The sequence below is a fragment of the Argiope bruennichi genome, chromosome 1 (genome assembly GCF_947563725.1).
Source record: "Argiope bruennichi chromosome 1, qqArgBrue1.1, whole genome shotgun sequence".
In the NCBI taxonomy this organism is placed as follows: Eukaryota; Metazoa; Arthropoda; class Arachnida; order Araneae; family Araneidae; genus Argiope; species Argiope bruennichi.
In genome coordinates, this window is record NC_079151.1 from 11,241,758 (window position 1) to 11,257,752 (window position 15,995).

Here is a 15,995-nt window from a genome sequence, read left to right on the forward strand (position 1 = left end):
GAAATAAAAACATGGAAAAGGAAAGATTATTAAATAAGCATTATTGATACTTAAAAATGTTTCTTAAAAATTTGAAATTTTCCGAAACCCTTTTTTTTTTTTTTTTTTTTTGAATTTGCCTTTTTACGAAAGTACAATAAAATTCGCTTTTATTCCAATATATATACTATATATTATCGCTCACAAATTTTAACTTTTGTATTATTCTTTGAAAAGTATTCTTAATGTACGGAATAAAATAGTTTTCTGTGGTTTTTTAAAATTCGTTCAGGACGGCCTATTCTTAAGTGCAAAATATCATTCCATTTTAATTAAAAATAAAGTTGAGAACCGATAATATTTTGGGATTCCACCGGCTGTTGTTATATGTTGCTCGCACATGGGACGATAATACTAATGTAGCTTTCAATATAATGAGATTATTTGATATGAGGCAACTCGATTATTATTTGTGACTATATTTCACAACAATCAGAACAGCTTTAAGTGAACGAACAGATCATTTACAGAAATAAATCTAGGATGAATATTTTGAGAAAAAAAAAAGTATTCAACAAAATTTCAGAGTCAAAAAGTAAAATATAATTTGTGGAATTTGCATTCTGTTAACACATATCCTCAAATCACAAGGTGAAAGATTCTTTCAATATAATGAGTGGATTTTCAAGTTCCCTGGTAAAAGCATCTATAATTAAAATTTAATGTTAACTGAATGTGTTGAATGCATTTTAAAAAGCTGGAGTGGATTCGTTTTCCCTCTTTAAATATATTCATTTGGAATCATGACATTTGAGCCCCGAAGGCAAAAAGGGAGACATGCGTGTAAACGAAAATCAGAAAGGAAAATGCTAATCCATTAGATTACTTCAAATGAGTCATTCGGAACAAAATCCCTGGAGATTCTATTTTTTTACTAAAATGACAGCGACATCTAGTGGTAGCTTTCGGAATTAAAAATTTTTATTGAGTAAATGCCGGGCAACATTGAGATAAATTATCTAAAACTGTAAAATCAAAATGTATATGCTATATTTTGGCTGAGGTAATGAAGTTTTTTGTTATTCAAGACAATAAAATGTTAATTTCTTGGGAAAATAATAATCATAGTGATTTTTTTCCAGAAAACTAGAGGAATTTCAGCAATTGAGATGAATTCATTTTCAATCAGCCTTTTCCAAATGAAGTGGTTTTAAAAAAAGAATTTAGTATATTTTTATTGCTACAATATGACTTTTAGTAAATTCCGGAGTTAAAAGAATGGGATTAAGCAACAACTTTCAGGAATCTATTGAGCACATGTGTTTATTTAAAATCATAAATTATATAAAACGGAAAATCGTGAAAAAAAAATTTAATTGTATTTATTTTCAAAATAGCTTTCAGAAGAAAATTACAGAAAATGTATCAAAGGGTAAGACTTCTTTAAAATTTTTTAAAGAATTAAAAAAAATTGCTTATACAAAAAAAGCTTTTCATATGAATAATTTTCAAGAACGCATTAATAGAGAAACTTATGGTAATATTCAAAAATTTATTATTTTTTAATTATTAAGAAAAGATTTGTTTAAAGTAAAAAGTATTTTAAACTATTGTTTTTGCATAAAGTATTGAAAGGTTTTCGCAATTACCCTGGATATTTCTAGAAAGGGAAAGTAAAATGAATTATATTAATCGAATGATATTTTATCCGAAAAATGAACAGAAAGAATAAACATTGCATACTTTATGAATCTGAGCATTAAAATAATATTTGAGCTGTTTATGAAAAAACGGGACATATTTATAAATCTCAGTAACATGCTATTTTTTTAGAAGTTCCAATTACGTTGCATGATATTGGACGAATAATTAGATATATTTATGGAAATTTTATGTACAGTAAATTTAAAACTTAAAAACTTTGAAGCTATCATATCGGTAAAGGCTTATAAAATCACTGCAGAATAGCAGCTGCTTAATTTTAGGATTTTTTTTCTTGTAAAAATTATTTTGCTACTGAAGAGAAAAATCAATTGAAAGTTTTATATACAGTTTTGAAAAAGAAATTCTTTCAAAATAAATTTCTGACTGTCAAATTAGAATTCACTTGGAATTCTCAATTTTAAAGTTAGGTTTACTTTTCCTCGTAGAAAGCCAACTTATTCACTTTTTATGTTCTTTTCAATCTTCACATCCTCCTCCCCCCCCCCCTTTTTGTTCTGAGCCGTTTTCAAAACGATAGTTTTTAATCTATTTCACTTTTACAGATTTTCCTTTTTAGGGTTAACAGGTTCTAATATAAAACAAATAATTCAATTAAATGCATTCAATTTGAAATTGTACTCGAATATAATTTCAAATTTCCTATATTGAAATTAACTAAATTTCCAACAGAAATGAATGAATAATTTTTTAGGAAGTGAATTTGATTTCCCTTTAAGGTACCAATTTAAACACCGCGAATAAGAAAAAAAAAAAAAAAAAAAAAAAAAAAAAAAAGATATCGATTGGAATAATACATCATTTTTAGAACAAATAAATATCGAAGTTTTGGTATATATATTAGATGGAAATATTTATCTATTGCAGGAAATACTTCAAACTAGAAATACTAATTATACCAAAGGAAAACTGAAGGCTGCAACCGCCCGAAAATAAATACATTCCCTGCTGTCCAAGTAAGCATTACAAAAAGTGAGACTTCACATGTCATAACATCTCTTTCAGCGTCGCTTCGTGTGTTTGGCCATTCAAACAATCACTATCCAGCCTCGGTAGTGCTGGTCACCCATGCCCCCCTAGATGAAAAACAAGGGTAGGTCTTTTCCATCACCTCCCACAGGGAGCACTACCCTCTAATCCAAAAGGCGCCAGACATCAGTAATGCACCTCCAAGGAAGGAAGGGGTCCAGGCTGACCGCAGGTCATCAGAACTAACTTGATGGAGGCTCATCACTTGACTGACGGGAAGTCAAATCATTTCGTCATTAAGGACATTGATTACCAACTTCTTACGCGTGGGGTGGAGGGCAATGTCCACCCATAAGATGACCATGGGATGCGTTCCTTCTTACACTTTTTGATGATTCGCATTGATGGTCAATTTTGGAAGTCGTTGGTGGTCAGAAAACATGATTAGTAGGCTTTGCTTTTGAGGTACATGGCCTCTAGAGAGCCATTTCTTGAGAAAAAAATTTTCTTTTCAGGTGAAAGATGAACAGAATCAAAATTTTAACTTCAAAGTAACTCATAATAATTCGTTGATGTATTCTCCATTATTTGAAATTCAAATTAAGAAACATTTTAGCCAAAAAATCCCCAAAATGAGTTTTTGTTGCATCATAACTAATAAACGTTTAGCCAGTGATAAGTCTTTTTTTTTTTTTTTGCCTTGAGTAAGGTTTTTGCAAAAGCATTTCGTGCGCTCGAACCCAAAAAATGTTTAAGAATTAATAAATAATACCTCGGTTTACCAAGAATAACGAGCTCAAATTTACTTAATTTTAATTTTTAGTACTTAAAAATCTATTAATATCTTAAATTAAAATCACATCCAATGATTTTCAGTAATAATTAACGTTAATTAATCGTTAATAAAATAATAACTGCTTCTATGTTGTTACGAATTAAATGCTCTGAATTAATAAAAAAGAAATTTCCCTAAAATTTACACCTTTGTTGGTTTGAAATTTAAATTTCAGTAACTTTTTGTAATTATCGCTGACAAAATTATGAAAAGAGAATTTTATTACAAAATTAAAAATATCTACTCAATAATGTTAATTTTAATGTCGCTTTTTTTTCCGATTTCAATAGTTTTTAAAAATTACTTTTATGAACTCCTGGTAACTAAACCCTAAATAAGTTCATTTTAATATTTTTTTCAAGGCGGAGTGATAACACTCATGTATGACTCTGAAAATTGCAAATTTGTATTGCACACTGATTGAAAAATTCAGCTTTTTGAAAAGAGTGCAAAAACCGCAATAAAATAATAGCGTTCTGTATATCTGTGAACACGGTAGCGGCGTTTCTTCATTATGCCAAAGGTTTAATAATCATATCCTTTCAATTTAATATGAATAGCCACGCACATAAAAATATTACGTTTCTTTTTCTTTCTTCCTAATTTTGAACCATTTTGTTCGCGTAAACATAAGCAGACGTACATTCAAGAATGTGTTTCTTTTATGACAATCAAACGTGAAAAATAAGGATATCAATTATTTGCTCATCATAGCAATTGGATTAATCGAACATCAGAACCTCGAGATCGATCCGATACTTTTCCAAATATACTTCGCATAGGTGAAAGTAGAAATCTCTTCTCTCTGAAAAGTTACTCCTGTACTTAAAATAAGGCGATTATCATCTACAGAAGACAAGTATTTTCTTGACACCCATTTGCAAGCCAAACCATAGGTTGCTTCCATTGAATCGGAACCCCCCACTTGATCGGGACGCGTGGCACCTATAAAGCCAAAAACGCTCCATTGGATACGTCTTCCATCTGTTTGGGACGAGCGAAGAAAACAAACGCCAGCGGCTGATGGAATCTTTTTCATTAATTTTCATGCACTGGGATATGACTCTGTCGATATAATTGTCAAGTCTTTCACATTCACAGTAACGAACTGGATTTCGCGTGTTTTAATGAAACATCGGATTTCGAATACAGTTGAGAAGATGAATAATAATAATAAAAAATAAAGCTGTTTAATTTTTGAATTCACAACGAGATATAAGCAGTGTTGCATTTATGATTTGTGTACCAGTTCATTTTATTATTTATTAATGCGTTTTAAAATCTTCGTACGTGATAAATGTTATGACCGTTGGTTTTGCTTGAAAATGAAGCGATAGAAGTGAATGAGAGATGTTTAGAGAAAGTGCCATTAACTTATTCATCTACTGAATACATAACAAAACGGCAATTGCTTTAGTCGACATATCTAGACTTAAACACATATGATTTACAAACCGAGTTAAATAATCATTCGTTACAATTAAATATGATCATTTTTATTTTAATTTAATATTTATATAGTATACTATAAATATTATTCCTTACTATTGTAGGGATATTTCTAAGCGCGAATGAATACTTATTGCATTCAGGAATATGATTATCATCCCTTTTAATATTTTTTTTTTCATTTTCTTATAATTGAATGCTAAAAATGTTATTAGTTATTGTATATGTTACATTTATACTATAATTATTGTTCTTATAAATAAGGTAATATAATTATGGACACTTTACAGCTTTTGCATGTAAAATTAACTATAAAATACAACCCATTTTTAAAGATGCGTGTTATTATAATAGAAAATGTTTATAAATATAGATGTAGACTGAGCAAAATCCGAAAATAAACTTCATCTAAACCTTCCAACCGGCCATTTTAGATGATGGTTCAACGTTCGCTACCGGTTGTTTTCAGAAATCTGCAAAAGAAAGCAGACGAAAGTGGGACGACCGGCCCGCCAAAAGCTTCGGCAATCCTTTAACATCAGTCCGCCAAAAGCGAAAGTAAACAGAGAAGGTGGCAAAGAGGTGTTATTTAAATCAATTGCTACCGAAGACTTTGCTCCACTAAGCATGCGTGAAAAACTGTGAAATTGGCATCTTGTGGGTGTCCACGTCGTTAGTAAGAGTGTGATGAAGGGGCTTCGGGTGGAGGGATGCGAGGGTGGATCGAAAGAAAAAATGACCCTTGTCTTTGCCGGTGGTCCCAGAAAGTGCAACCAAAAGAAGTACTTTGACGAAAAAAAAGGCACTAGATGTAGATAAAGTTAATTCGTTTGAGTGCATTATTTGCAAATTTATTTGTATTACTTGCAATAAAACTTACTTTATTACTCGAAATCAAATTTAAGGTATTAATCCAATGAAAAATATATTAAATGAATTGGTTGGCATATGAAGAAGTTATGCAGAAATAATTGCTTAAAAATGCAGATATTCACATGTTTGAAACGTATATTAATGCTGCCGTTGGGAGATATAATTTAATTTAAACTATTATTTCAGAAGCATTTGATTTTAAAAAATTATTAAAGCTTCTATATACCATTCAAAAAAATTTTTGAGGAAAATAATAATGTGGTGTAAAATAACGTTAATAAGGATTCAAAAACAAATAAGAAAATCTTATTTGTCTTTTTCACCACTTTTTTCAGTTCTTTTGTTATAAAAATACACCATTTGACATGATTTGCCAGAAATCATTCTGTATCGTATTCAATGCATAAAAGCGCACACATGAAATATTGAAAATATTTCTTTTTCATATATATTGATTAAATATTAATTAGATAACTTTAATGTTTAGAAATCAATGAAATGTAAAACCACAATGAATAAAAAGTAAAAATATTAAGTAAGAGTAGCATATGATTTTTTTTTATTTGTCTAGGTCATGCCGTTTTGAATTAAGTTCATTTAAAGACAAAAAGATATAACTGCAAAAATGTTTTAGGAATTGTAGTGATCTTAAGTGTGTGGATTCCTCAAAAACACGAGGCTTTAACTTGTTATTGCAACTTTTATAATTACAATACTTTATATTCTTCTTAATTTAGGAAGGATCAAGAATTAATAAATGATAACATAACAACAATTAAAACATGGGAATTAATATTACTTATAAGATACGAAATATGGTAGACAAAAATCCCCCAAACGGAAATGTTTCGGGCTGTTACACTGATTATTTATAAATATTATTCAATTTTATGATACCGGACAATGAATGCAGTAAAGGCAACTACGGAGGATGATAATACCGATCCTGGTGATTTATAAAGTACAATTTGCTGATTTCAATTGTTTTTTCTTCATGCTCTTAAAACAAACTTGATACATTTCTAACAATCGCAAGGCTAAAGTACATTGAATTATATAAACTCTCTCCAGAACAATGGGGTTGTAGAAGTGTGTTTTTTTTTCCCAACTGTCAGGAAGGACTCTTTCCCGAGGAGGCAACGGAAGTGAAGGCGCTTTCGGGACATACCATTATCGCAGAACTGCCCCGCTTTCAGCCGCTCATGCATAAAATCTGAGGAAAAACCACATCCTCTCTCTCTTTTTTTTGTTATTGTTCTTTTTGCTCTTCTTCTTGAAGAGAAACTCCTCTATAATTTGCCAAGTGATGAACGATATGGAAAGAATATTGATACAGATATTTTTTCTACTTCAGAATGGGTGCTTTTGAAATAAGTACGAATTTTGAATCTTTGCTGATTTTCTTTTTTTTTTTTTTTACATTCTGCGAAATACGCATACGAAATATACATACGGATACGAAATATACAGAAAGAATTATAATCGTCAAAAAATTGGATCTCAAAATTTGGATGAATCTTCACGTTTTAGACCTCCTGGAATTTGAAAAACATATTTTTTTGCATTATGTTTATCTGCCCGCTTCTCCTCCCGTCCGTCTGGGATAAAGACGTCTTAAAAACGTTTAGAGGTAAATGGATGACATTTGGTATGCGGTCTTTACATGAAATTCGTAGATCTCTATCAAATTTTGTGCAAAATCCGTCTAGAGGAAGTCTGTCTGTCCGACTGTTCGAATATATGTTTAAACAATAATTAGAGAATGAAGAGAGAGGAATAACATTTGGTATACATTTATAGTGCAGTCACCTTTCAAATTTTAAACCAAATCCAATCAGGGACTGACTGTCTGTGGGTCTTTCCCCCCCCCCTTCAAAAACGTGTGAACGCCATCATTCAAAGATGAAAGAAAATTCCATTCGTGAAAATAGAAGAAAATTGTTTCTAATCTTATAGAAAAAAATAATTTTAGATTGAAATTTGTCCGTGCAAATTAAGTTATCAGAAAATACTAAAACAGAATTTTTAAATGTTTCGTACTTCCATTCAAGATTTCGACACCCAATTAAAAAAACCAAAAACCTTTGGCTTGTATAGTTTCTGCAGAATTGCGAATATATATCAGGAAAAACACCTCAGAATATACCAAGGAATTACAACCAATCTTTGCTAATCTCTCTGCTGTGAGGATTATAATGTGCATGCATCTTTTTGAAGATGTATGAAACATCCTCTGTGAAGCCTGAACCTTTATTGCTATCATAAACATTTATTTTTATGATTAAGATATGACTTCATGTTTTGATCCGAATTTAAACTTTCGAAATTTTTTTGAATATCGCATCACATATTAGCCTATTCAAACCAAATTTTTTTTATGGAAGAAATTTATATTTATTCTCTCTTTTAACCTATAAAATATGCCCACTTCGTAATATAGAGAATCTATTATGTCCTAAAAACCTGACTATTTTATTAATTCTGAAATTATATGAACTAGACGAATACAAAGAAATACCCTTAAGGGTGAAAGATGTTTGGAAAATCGTCTCATTGCTGACTTTAGAGGAAGTACGGAAAAGAAGGCGCGAATAACTTCTCTCTTCTTCCGGCTCTCTACAAACAATTAGCTACAGTTTTTTTTTTTGTTGTTGTTGTTGTTTAACAATTTCCTTCCTAATTTAAAATGATATAGTAGTTCATAATATTTAAAATTACTGAGAACTTAATTTAAAATTATTTTACATTCCTTTAGGTAACAGAATCACCAAATATCTAACTAATGACATATTGATTTTTTTATGGAATTATTTGGGTAATAATTGTTTTACTTAAATAAAGGACGGAGTCAATTCGCATGTAGCCACATACACATGATAGAAACAAAAGGAAATGAAAAATATGTGAATGGGTCGCTCTAAAAATTTATCGCATGAAAGATTTATCCCCTTCGTATAAAAATGTGGACTTTGATGGTAGTGAATACCCTAAATGCACTCGGACTGCAAATAAGCAAACTTCCTTTATGTAAATTCGTTCGAAATTTGACAGAAGTCTGCAAATGTGATGTTTCCACACATCAAATTTCATCCATTTGGCTCAAAGCATTTTTGAATTATCGTGTTCACACACTCAGAGTGATAGATATGATTACAAAAAAAAAATGTGTTTTTCGTTCTCAGAGAGGTCTCAAACGTAGAGATTCGTCAAAATCTTGATTTCGAATTTGTTGACGATTCCAATACTTTCTTTATGCTTCGTATACGAGAAAGTAAAAGTGCTGGCTGCGCACGCCATCTGGCATCTAACTGTACTTTTTGTTACGCAGCGATGTGACATCTTTAGCACCCGAGGAGATGCGCAGTGGTTACTAAAATCAAAATGAAATAACGTACTCGATAAGCACCACGGAAGTACGATTCCATTTTTTTTTTTCTTTCGGAAAAGTGTTTTTTTAAATAAATAATATGTCAATAAATCTACGGAATTAATCCAAAGTTTTTGTATTAGCTCTTTATTCAAGCCAAAAAAGCAACAAAAATATTTGGTGTTAAATTAATAAATTTCCTTGATTATTGATGACTTAACAGAAAGTATTATTCGAAAGAATTCCAACAGCAAATATGAGCAAAATAATATTATATATATATATATATATTGCTTATTCAAATGCTATAAAGAATCCAAATAAATTTGTTAAAAGTCTAAATCTAAAATATAAAGAGAAAACCCCTCTCCCTTGAAAAAAATAAAGGGGGGGGGGAGATGTATATGTTAAAGATTTATTTTTAAAACCTGTGATTATACTCTTTGCTATCATAAATAAAGTAAAAGAGTGTATATAAATTACAAATTTTATTTTATCATATAGTTCATAATAAAATTGCATAGGAATCGATTTTAATTGAAAAAATATGTATTTATTAAACATGATTTACCATAAACTTCGAGTGAATTTAAAATAATTATAAGAATGCTTGAGCAAAATAAATGACAGAAAAATGAGAAAAATGTTATGTATCTTATGAGAAATTTTATTATTATAAATTTAACTTATTCATTTGTAACGTAATTATTTATTGTAATAAATTTAACTTATTTATTTTTAACTTAATTATTTTTTATTATAAATTTAGCTTATTTATTTTTAACTTAATTATTTTTTATTATAAATTTAGCTTATTTATTTTTAACTTAATTATTTTTTATTATAAATTTAGCTTATTTATTTTTAACTTAATTATTTTTTATTATAAATTTAGCTTATTTATTTTAACTTAATTATTTATTATTATAAATTTAGCTTATTTATTTTTAACTTAATTATTTATTATTATAAATTTAACTTTATTTATTTAACTTAATTATTTATTATTATAAATTTAACTTTATTTATTTAACTTAATTATTTATTATTATAAATTTAACTTTATTTATTTAATATTTTATTCTTACTAATCACCATTGATTCGTGACTTTAAAAGAGACAATTAAGAAACTCTTACTTAAATAAGTTTATTCTTTTTAATATGGATTCTCTGTGTAATAATATTTGTATTAAATTTTAAGTTCTCAACCGAATAACCAAATTTACTTTCTCTGCAAGTACAGTAGTTAAGTGAAAGGTTAAAAGGGATTTAAAAAAAATATTAGCCTTTATATGTAATTTCTGAAAGAAAAAGTTGAAAAGATAAAAATATCGCATATAAAAAACTTTATTCTATCGACATACTTACAAAGTCATAATTTTTTTTAAAAAAATTACACTTTGCTTTACAAATACCCAGCCATTTATGATTTTCTTACTTTTTCTAACCTTGCAATGTTAGAATTAATATCAGTATATTTTTCATTTCTTCAAAATATTGCGCTTTCCAATCATGAAAATTAACAATACTGATTTTTGTTTCCTATTAATTATGATACTATGAATGGGTAGTACTTTGAAAATAATCAAATCTTATAAGTATTTTTCAAGTCATCATTTCATTTTAGTAATGTTAAAAAATTCCAATAGCTAGTTTTTTTCGCTTATTCACTTGATTAATGTTTTAAAATTTTTTTCAGCGTCGCTTTGTCAAATTCTTCAAAATCAAATTTCTTTTTTTCTTAACGAAATCAAGTTATTTATAATCATGATTCAGTTTGCCAATAAGAGGACAGTATTTCTGGTGATTGGTATCAAGAATATTTCTGCGCATGTGCGACAGACAAAAAAGGTTTCAAAAATTAAACTGCTTTTGCCCAAAATATAGTTTTATTGATTAATGGAGTATAATCCAGAATTCTATTTTAAATCTAAGATTAACTCAAATGCAATGGGATCTGGCATAACGCTCCATCTCCATACTGTACGCGTGTGTTTCCAGCAGCTTTGAATCTTTGAAACCTCTTCAATTCTTAAAAATATTAATCAAATTATTACATCCAGAATCTTTTATTCGAGAGCAGAAGAGATGAACCTATAAAATGGGAAAAGATAGTAGAGAAACGTGTCTTCTCACTAAGGAAGACCCATCAAAAATTCAATCACCCATTCCCATTTGATTGACTGAAAACGCTGCCTTTTCTAGTTCCTTTCTTGCCTATAAATAAGGGAGAGAGCGTCAAGAAGAATCATCGCAAAAAAGTTGAAGATCTTTCATAAAAAGCACCCTGAGCCAATCATTATCCCCACGATCCCTGACGTCACAACAGAAAAGAGATGAATGGATTTCAGGGAGCCCCTCTATAACGGTAGATGCAAAGAACATCCAACTATATAATAATTATAGTTCTCTGCATCTGACCCGATGCTGCCAGAGGATTGGGAAAAAGGTTGACTCGATTTTTTTTGCCAACATTTTCATAACTTAAAGGTTATCTTCCTGCTGTAATTGAATTTAACTGTGCCTCTTGGAAGGTCCCTTCTGATTGGTGGAGAGGACACCCCACTGTTATTTTGCATGCAAATTGAGAATCTGGCTGCTATTGTTCACACTACTCTATATAACGGAAGTTGCTCGACTCGCAGCATTACATGCCACTGGTTTTTGTTCTCATTTTTTTTTCCATGCCATCAAGGATTATTTCAGAACGTGCTGTCGATTCTAGGAGAATGGAGTGGGGAGTGAAACACTGGGAGCTGAATCGGATTGATGTTTGATAGGTGCGTGTGAAAGACTGTTGAGCATGATGAATGGTCCTGCGACAAAAGGATAAATAAATTTATTCTCCTAAACATACTTTTGAATAGCACGAAAATAATTTTCCAAATAACTGGCCATGTGTTTTTTTGCTAAACAGTTCGGCATACCAACCGACTGTCATTATGACTGTGCTTTTACTTTTCCTAATAAAAATTAATTTCATATGAATTGTAAATTAGAGATTAATTTTTAGATAATTAAACCATTCCTTCCGATTTTTTCCCACATGGCTAATCCTATCTTGATGATTTGATGAATTTCGTGTCCTCCCCCCCCAATTCAATAACTTTCAGCTCATTGTAACACTTAATGACTTATCATACAAATTAATTGAAGTGACTTGTCAGTAATATGTCAGCCTGAAAACTGTTTCCTTTATTGCTATTTCTAGACATGCCAAAACATTTCACCAATTTCATTTCATAACAATAAAGTACCTCAAATACAATTTTGCGTTTCTATCAGCTATGATTCTTCCCTTTTTCAACCATCAGAGATAATCTGTGTTGTATCGTTAGTTTTGCTCCTTACTTTAGATCTTTTAAAAAATAATTAACGATATTGTTTTTTAGCTGTTCATATTATTCTTTTATGTAATTTTCTATCAAACATATTCATCTATTTTCTCCCACTTCTGCAAAAGATTTAAATCACAGATATTGGTACATATCACCGCTATCAGTTTCTTAAAAAAAGTGGATTTCATTGTGTTCCGAGTTATTTTCTAAACTTAGAAGTCTTTGAAATGTACCGTTTTTATTCAATCTTTTAACGGCACTTTTATAAACTCATCGATATTTTCTTCTTTCATATGCATATCAGATTCCTTTTGAGCTCAGAAATAACGCATTCCAATAAATTTCGGATCGGTTTTTCATTCAAAAACTCTTGTAATTCTTCAAATAGTCAGTTTATTTAAGTATCTTTAGGAGCTTGAGTGTTGAACACTCACTTCTTTCATCTGTTTGGACACCAAAATAGTGCAATTAAAAAATACTCCCCAAAATTTAAAACAAAATTAAATTATGTAGCGTAGACAATGGTTATAAACTCAAATTGTCTGTTCAGAAGTGAAACTCCACTCTACGATGATTGTATTTCTTGCTTTCAGTTTCGATTTCTGTTTTGCCGCGAATTCCAATTTCATTCCTCTTCATTGGAACTTCAACATTCCAATTCCGATTGTTTGTTTCTATTAAGGGGGAACTAAAAGATACATTTTTCATAAAAGATACATACAAAAGATACAAAGAGCATTCGTTTCCAAATATAAAAGTCTCCCCGTAAATTTTTAGTTATGGGCCGATTGTTCATTAAACATTTATCAAATGCATTTAATACGGTCTTTTCTGAATCAATTATTCGAGAATTATGCTGAGTTTCAAAGACAGTCGCGGGATGCTAAAGATTGCTGAATCCGCTAGAAACAAAATAGCGATATTGAATTGGTGTTATATTTTAATCTCCATATATAATTAAAAGCGTTTAAATTAAATTCATTAATTTGTACAAATTATACGTATACAAAAAATAATAAATATCAGAAATTGAATTTCCTCTTGACTAAAGATGTTTTAAAATAAGATGATGAAGATTTAAAGAAGATTAAAAGAATGTGAAAAAGAATAGTAGAAGATTTCATCGATTAAAGATGTCTAATAGACTATTCAAATAATATAATAATCAATACTAATATTAATATAATACTAACTAAGAATAAAAAACAATTCATGAGCTCCTAAGACTGTTCCAATATCTACAATATTTATTTCATATGAAAGCGTAAAACACCAACAGGTGGTTATCAAAATAATGGAAACACCACAAACGTATACAAGTATCTTTATTATTTATCCTTAACTGTGTAATTTCTTAAAATCACTATTTAGATGCGATGTTTGCAAATAAGTTCAAATATTTTTCAAACAAAGTGAACTGATCCAATATGTTACACGATAATAATATGATATAATAAAAATCCATAATCGTAACAATAAACACTCTAAACTGTAACAAACGCTTGATGCAAAAGAAAATAGAATGGTTGCCAACCTGGGGAAATCGCGGGATACGCAGCTGGAGGCTTAAGGCTACTTTTGGCCTATACAACAGTTCGCATTTGTTTGGGAATCGAATCCTACAAATGATGGATAGTGTATATTTATTGAATAGTGAATATTGTACCGGCTTTCAAGGAGCTATTGCGAAAAGTTCCTGGACCATTGTACATTCTCTATGGACAAAAAATGGCAGATTTCAACAGCTCAAATAAGTGTACCAATTTTGCCAATTTTTTTTTTTGATTAAAAGCACAATGCATCTAAATATGTCAACAATAGTTCTCTACCGTCATACCTATCTGATCTTGCTAATTAAATGCCATAACAATGTTGATCATATTATATCAAATAAAGAAAGTTTCCCTTAGGAGACTTGAAAGACTAAAGACTTGAGTATCATGCAATAAATTTAAGAAAAGCCACATTAATCTACGGTGGACTCAATACTAGCTGAAATTTCTTCTCGTTTTCTAATGTTATGGGAAGTACAATGTATTATTGATATTTTGGGCGGATCTAATGTAAAGTTATCAAATAAAAATCATCAAAAGAAACATTTTCTGCTATAAGTATACAACATCTTAGTTTATTTCTTAGAAATAGCACACATTAATTTTTTAAAAATTCTACAGAATATTACTATTTAATTTGTGTTTTTATTATCAAATTATTGTTATCGAGTAATTAATCAAATTCTATAAAAACTTATCAAAAATTGTGCTTAAAAAACAATAAAGAAAACTTAGAAATATCTTTTAAAAAATCAGTATACGAGTGAGACCATTATAGACAACTCAAACTCATGTTATAAAAAAATTCCTCTGCAATTTATTTCCGTTCATTTCTTGTCCTTTGCAGCAATTATTGATGTTAGTGTTTTTCCAAAGTGCTGCTTTTCCCTTTAAAAAACACTTCGGACGAAAACAACCCTCCTACACATTTTCAAAACAAGTGATGTTCATTGAATATAAAAGAACGTTTCAAATACACACCTTCTCATCGCAAAAACATGTTCAACTTTTTTTCTTTTCACTTTGACAAGTTTTCAAGCACAATGGATAATATAGAAACTTTGTTTACGTCACTCGTGAGTCCTTCGCACTTTCACCCTACAACAATAAAATGATGAGGGGGGAGGAGTTCGAATAACGAATTAGTGCAGCGTGTACTGTACACACTCTGCCGGTGGTCTGTACTTAGCGGCGTGAAAATGAGTACCAAATTAAAGGGTGCTAGGCGCTGATGTGCTAGACAGTGTTAGTTCCCACACGTGAGTCCAACACGCCCGACCTATTCCACGCTGTCTTCCTCAATGTTTAAAAAAAAACACCACTTAATCCCCAGATTAACTCCCGATCTTTATAAATGGGGATGTTCGTGCTCACTAGAATCGTGAGATTTTGGCGATACTCTGTTTCTGTAATTAACAAAATGGTAAATAATAATTATGCTGTAAATTAAGTTCCTCCATTTGCGAAACTTAATGACGATACGTGCAATTTAAAATTCACTGCATAAGTGTTCACTTGAACTCGAATAGTTTGTGTTTTAAGATCGATAAATATTATTTCTAAGCAATAATAGCAAAACGCTTAAGAAATTTATCTGTTAATGTAATTTAATCCTACACTTCAACAATTACTGCCCTGCCGAAGTGAAAGGATATATAGCATGCCTATGTATTAGAAATCGGCTGCATTCATTTCAAAGTTCTGCATACCATATGATGATTATGCATCATAGTTCATCAATGAGAATGACATAAAAATACATTAACGTATGTTGCATAGAAATCGCTGTCACTACGTATTGTCGTATGGCAGTAATAAAATGCATACCAATCAATATACGAACGTTTCAGATTAATTCAATGAACGGTTTTACAACTCTCTTAATTCATTTCAAAGTTTCGCTGGTTAA